Here is a 6,112-nt window from a genome sequence, read left to right as displayed (position 1 = left end):
TTGAATTGCTGAACCATTCCAAACTGGGTCTACCTTTGTCTTTGCATGTAGGATTTTTGCACCAAATGCCTTTAGTATTATCTAAAACTTACTCAAGCTTTAAATTCTTATTCAGACAGTACCTCTAGTGTGTCAGTGGCCAGGAGCAAGCTCAGATGAGCTTAATGATTGTGTACAGTCGTGGGGAGAGCCAGTTAGTCTGCAGAAAGCTGCTTACAACATGCAAATAGATGTGTTCTGCAGCCCTGGACACTCCATGTGAGAGGGAATTTGAAGTTCTGTGAAGAAGGACCGAAACACAGAATATGTAACTCAGGGTGAGATTCAAGAGATAGTTTGTAAAGCCAGGATGAAAGTCCAGGCTTACTATATAAAGCATATGAAGAATGGAAACAATTTTTCTAACCCCAAATCTGGTTTCTGGATTTCTGAGGAAGGGTCTTTTAAGTCTCTTTTCGAGGATTGTTCTTTGAATCCTGTTACTTGAGCTTCTCTTGCGTAAGGAAAGGAAACTGCGAGGCTCATTTTCTAGGTGGTAGCTGTGTGATCTTGAGTTTATGAAGCAGCAGTTTTCAAGGCTCTTTCTGGGTCACTGATGTAGTATCTGCTGATAGTTCAGTAGGGCTGGCTGGCAGCTCAGAGCTCAACTCTTTCCTCTCTTTTCTGCTGTGGAATTATTCTAAGAAATCAGAAACTCCTGGAGTTACCTTTTGAGGTAGGTAATGGCTATTGTTGCCATCTGAACATTATATGATCACTAACGGGAAGAAAAGAAAACTGCAGAAGTGTGGCTGGGGGATCAGATTGCTCCACGAGGAAATGGGCTCCCCACAGGACCAGATAGTGCATGTGCAAGTCTATGAGGGAACAATATTTGCACTCAGAGAGGTACGTGCTGCATAGTGCCATTGCAGACCAGTTCTCTTAACAGGCTGGCTCAAACTGGGGGCAGAAGGTGCGTGGGGAGGACTCTGCTTAGCTCTGGCATGGAAAGCAGAACATTATTCATGAGGCATTTACTTTATTGCAAGTAGCGGCTGCCAGGCCAGCTCCGTGTGTTGATGCAGAGAGCATGACAATTTTCACGTTGTAAACACCATGCATTAATCAGGGCACCTCAATATTATGCAAACAAAATGCATGTACTTACAAATACTTCCACTGTATTCGAATCAAAAATATGTCATGAAAAAGAGAGGGCTTGTCAGGTTCATTTCATTAGGCAAGAAATTTGGGACTCTACAGGCAACATTTCCCCTGAGGCTTGAAGCATGTTTATTCTTTAATCGCTATGTATTCTCCAGATTAAAATGAAACCTTAAAATGTAAATAAAAATGCACACTCTGTAAATCTGATTTGACAGCAAAATTCTTTTCGTGCCAACAACACATGACTACCTTGTAAAAAATTATCTGTAGGTTCTATTACAGAGAAAATTGTCATGTGAAATTTTGGCCTTCTATTTGTATTTTGACAGACTATAGAACTCTTGTGCAATTTTGATTCAAAGGTAAGCAAATCCTGAGGGAACACCTTTTTTAAGAACACATATTTTTCCTCAAATATCCTGGAAAATACCTCCCTTGGTCCTACTCCTTCATTTGCTTTTTAATGGCTCCCACCTCCATATTTTATACTATTTTAAATAGTTCTTTGACAAAGAAATTATACTTATGTATTTTATTAAAAAACAACACTAAGACTCTCATAAATAGGTACCCGGATGCAGAGCAATTGAGTGAAGTTTTCCTACTGCATAAAGGCACTTTTCTTAAAGCAAGATGTCAAGAGGAAATCTTGACTGATATAGCTAGTTATAGCTCATCATCTGATATCAGATGTATTTTTTCATGACTCTGCTTTTGACATGTACATATTTCAGTGTCTCTTTCTTTTTTTTTTTTTCCCTTGTCCTATCCTGAGGTATTTCTGTGATGAGAGACATCACAATATGTCTTTGGAAGATGTCTTTGTAGCCCAGAATGGTTTTTAGGTTTTGTTTTTTCTTTTTTTTTTTTTTTAATCTAGGGTTGGAGAAATCTCTGTCACTTCATTTCTAAACTTCTGGTTCTCTGGTGGAGCCACATGGTGGCTTTATATGGCTGTGATACACTAGGATATTAAAAAAAAAAATTAAACTGGGATGCAGAGGCATGTGGCTTGCAGAGAAAACTTCCCCTGTGGCACCAAATAAAATTCTTGGTTCTCTATAGAACTAATAGACTCATTCTGACCATACCTGATGATCACTGTGTAACAAATTAGTGAGAAAGTTTTTTGACCTAAGCAGCCTATCTGAAATACTCTCTAATTTATTTTTTAACCTAAAAAAAAAAAAGGTACATTAAGGATAGAGTGATACCTTGGGAGCAATAATAATGTTGAAATCAAGAATCAAGACACTTTCTCAAGTGTATGGTATTTAATTAAAAAAAATTCTTATTTTTTAACATGGGAAATAATACATTCTAATATAAAAAGATGTCAAATAGAGAAAATAATGACAGGCTTCAGGGGGTGAGAATATTTGTAATTACTTGCACTCTCTAGTCATGTAAAAGTGCACGGAAATCTTTTGCAGTGCTGCATATTTATCTTTCTGTATGTTGTTTTCCTGCCTTGTGAGCTGCAGATACAGAATAGTTGCCTATATACTGATGTGGGATATTTTTTTATTCCTTGGATTTTAACTCTCTTGCCCGAGTAAGAGAATTTTCCATCTAGCTTGTTTACTTCATGATTTATGTCTAAATTGACAGAGTCCTTCGGAGGCATTCGTGTTAAATTTGAAACAAACATATTTAATGCTCGTGTTGTAATAAAACAGCTAAAAGAGCAGATTAAAAAGATATGCACAGAGGGGTCTGATTGATTGAGGGATTGATTTTACTACTTTTCCCGTAGGTGGGTAGTGATGGCTGTAAATCTCTTGATAATCATTTCAGAAGCACCTTCATCAATAAACTCAAAAGGGACAGCTAGGTGTAAAAATTTGCCGGCCATCAGGTCAAACAAAAGGCAGCAAATGTGTAAAGAAAGAATTGAATTAAATAATCCCACCTTGACTGGTTATGGCATTAGTCATTTTTATCTCGGGGGCGGAGGAGTCCCCATCATTGAGATTCTCTGGGATTTAGGGGAGAGAGAGGGAGAGGTTCTTTCCCTGTTTTTTTTTTCCCCTTTTTCCTTTGGCTCAACCCGTATTGCTTACGATTCAATTATGCGGCTAAAAGCTTGTGTTTGTGAGCAATGATCAATTATTAGTTGTCAGTAATAATGGAGAAGGATTCAATTCTGGTGCCCCCTCCCCTTTTTTTTTCTCCCTTCCCTCTGGAGAATTACCATTAGGAAATGAATTAAAAAAAAAAAAAAAAAAAAAAAAAAAGAAGAAAAAAAAAAGCCAGAAGAGAGAGCAAGGAAGAGGGAAGCTGACAGCATGTCCACAAAAGTAGTTATACCTAAACCCACACAGTCACAGGACTTGAAATGTCCATAGTGAATAGCATGATCCAGGCTATTGATAATAAAACAATTCCGGAGAGCTGGTGCTTGCTGCCCCGGGGTAGCTGCGCCCCAGGACTGTCTCAAAAGTTTATTATACATCGGAGCATAAAGCCAAGTTCCCAGCTGACTGCAGCATCTGGAAGCCCCTAATTACACACATTTCTAAAATATATGTAACCTGTGTTAGCTGACAAACGGCAAACTTGCGAGGTCAGCTGCAGCGCCGTTTGCAACTCCAGTGCAGTGTAGCTTTTTCAGCTAAAATAAAGGCAAAAAGAGAACATAGAAAACGAGGCGGAAGAGAAGGAAGGAAAAAAATATAAAGACCAAGCGCCCTGCTAATTGGCAGGCGCGTATTTTCGCAGGGTGACCGTGCGAGTGGCCCGGTTACCGGGCAGGCTCTTTTCCGCAGCCGGTACCGCCGTGCGGGGCAGCGGGGCCGGCGCGGAGCCGCAGTTGGGCTGCCCCGACCCTCGGCTGCCTTCGCCGCGGAGCTGCCGCCAGCCCCGAGCGGCTCGGGCAGGAGGGGTCGGGGGGCATGTGCACAAAATATTAAATCAGTTGGATTCCCCCCCCGCACCCCAGATCGTTATTAACGATGTATTGTAACTATATGAGGGGATCGCGCAGCTTTTAACCCCACCGTGTTACGGGTGTTGTGTCTGATCGCAAAGCTTAATAACAATAATCCAGTCTAGCGTGATGCATCTCATTGGAATCGTCTCTCAGCAGAATGAACTGCAAATTATCCCCTGTTTACCATCTCCCTTCAGTGCTCATCTCAATGAACTGGAGATCGATCCCCACCACGGGTGTCTTGCAGCCAGGCTGATTTGCATTGAAGCACATTAGAAAGCCTCCCACCTCCATTAAAAAGAATAATCCGAGGGGGGAAAAAAATCTCCAAGGTGTGGCAGGGAGGGAAAAATATGTCACTGTCATTTGGAGCTTCGAGAGGGAAAACCCGAGATCAGAGTATTTACGCTTGTGAACTCTCACAACTTCTGTTAGAGACAATGACGTTTAATTGATGTATTGCTATCAACAACAATAAAGACCGATTTTTTTCTAGCCCTGGCACTGCTGCTCTGCCCCCACCCTTTCCCCACCCCTCCCGGCCCCCAGCGAAGAAGAGGAAAACAAACAATAAATAATCAACCGGTCCTGGATGAAATACCAGGCGCCGCTTTAGCACTAGCGAGGAGAAGAGAAACGAAAAAAAAAGTTGTAAAACTTAATTTCTCCGGATTAATTTCTTTTTCTTTAAACTACTCTTTTTCTTCTTGTTGTTGCTGTTGTTGCTTTTTAATTACCGGTCCACGGCCGCCTTTTTCCAGCCACGAAGTAAAGGTACTGCGCATCTGGGGAAATTTGTCTCAAGCTTAATCGGCAAAAGTGTAATGAAATTGTAAACGCGAATAATTTTGGGAAAGCGTCTGGCTTAGAAACCGTAGGAAGCTAATGGAGTGATTGATATAGTTAGAAATACAGACACAAATATGCAATAGATCCGCGTGGGTATTTTGTGTGCATCTACGTGTGGCTAGCAGTGAGTAACGTGTGCGCTTCTGTGCGTTCAGGTTCGGTTTCTTTCCCACTGTCTCAGGGTAAGGAGGGTGACAGCCTGCGCTGAGTGTATCCATCTCTGCCGAAACATCTCTTTAAATATTCAGTGAAAAATAATGTCATGTGAAGTACCACCTATAGCAGCATTATTATCTTCATTCTTCAACATCATCCCCGCTGATAGCTTCGTTTGTCTTTTTCTCAAAATCTACTGTACCGAATGCTGCGGGGAGGGAGGGGGCTCGCCCTGTGCAGAAATGAAAAGAAGCGTCAGTGACCACTTTGCAACGCTGACTAAATACTGGAGTGGCACCTGGGAGGCTTTTTCGGTTCGTATGCGTTTTTTTGGTTATTTTTTGCGGCTGTTTTTTTCCCCAACCCTTCTTCATAAACGTTTTACTGTCTCTTTCGTTTAATAATGAGAAGAAAACGCCAGTGAGCCGGTTCCTCGAATGGGAAGATTTGTCCCCCTCTCCCTTCTCCTCTCGCTCACTCTCTAGGTTTTACCGGCTCATTTGAAATTGAAATGAGTTGTATCTGATCAGCCTCTTGCTTTTACAGAGAGTTTGTTAATATTAATACGGGAAAAAGGAGTAGCTCCTATAGAAGAGTAAATAATCCAGCGGGGGGAATAGGAGGAGAGAGCACTAGATGGGTCAGGGTGGAGGGAAAAAGCCGCCTGCGCTCCTGCTTCTGCCGGTTCAGCTTATTTCACAGAGTTAACTTTCCGTGCCCGGAGCAGCGCGACACGCGGAGGGGCGCGGACAGCGGAGCTCGGGGGGACACCCGCCATTTACCCACGGTGCACGTGTAGCGCTGGACATACGAGATATTAAAAACAGCGTTATCTGTAGCCTCTCTGCAACTAAACTTTTTATTTCAAGACCGTGACATTTGTTTGTAAGACGCCTCTCCTCTGGAAGTAACACACGGGCGTAAAAGTTCGGTGTGTGATGTACGTATCCCATGACAGCAGCTCAGTGCCCGCAGGGTCCCCGTACTGGGAGTGTTCGGGACCGGGGACAAGCAGGGGAGCGCAGG

General features: G+C 42.4%; 1 protein-coding gene across 1 annotated transcript in view; it reads left to right on the top strand.

Moving 5' to 3' along the window:
* The first annotated feature begins 475 nt into the window (after window positions 1-475).
* The window catches only part of SALL1 (spalt like transcription factor 1), a 21,686-nt gene continuing 16,049 nt past the window's right edge, over window positions 476-6,112 (top strand). Inside the window, exon 1 of the mRNA XM_029965261.1 lies at window positions 476-715. The gene's annotated coding sequence lies outside the window, so the exon portion shown is untranslated. The remainder of the gene's footprint in view (window positions 716-6,112) is intronic.

The sequence above is a fragment of the Manacus vitellinus genome, unplaced genomic scaffold, assembly GCF_001715985.3.
Source record: "Manacus vitellinus isolate BGI_N305 unplaced genomic scaffold, ASM171598v3 scaffold_10_pilon, whole genome shotgun sequence".
Lineage (NCBI taxonomy): Eukaryota > Metazoa > Chordata > Aves > Passeriformes > Pipridae > Manacus > Manacus vitellinus.
Note: the sequence above shows the minus strand (reverse complement) of the source record. Positions and strands in the feature narration are given on the sequence as shown.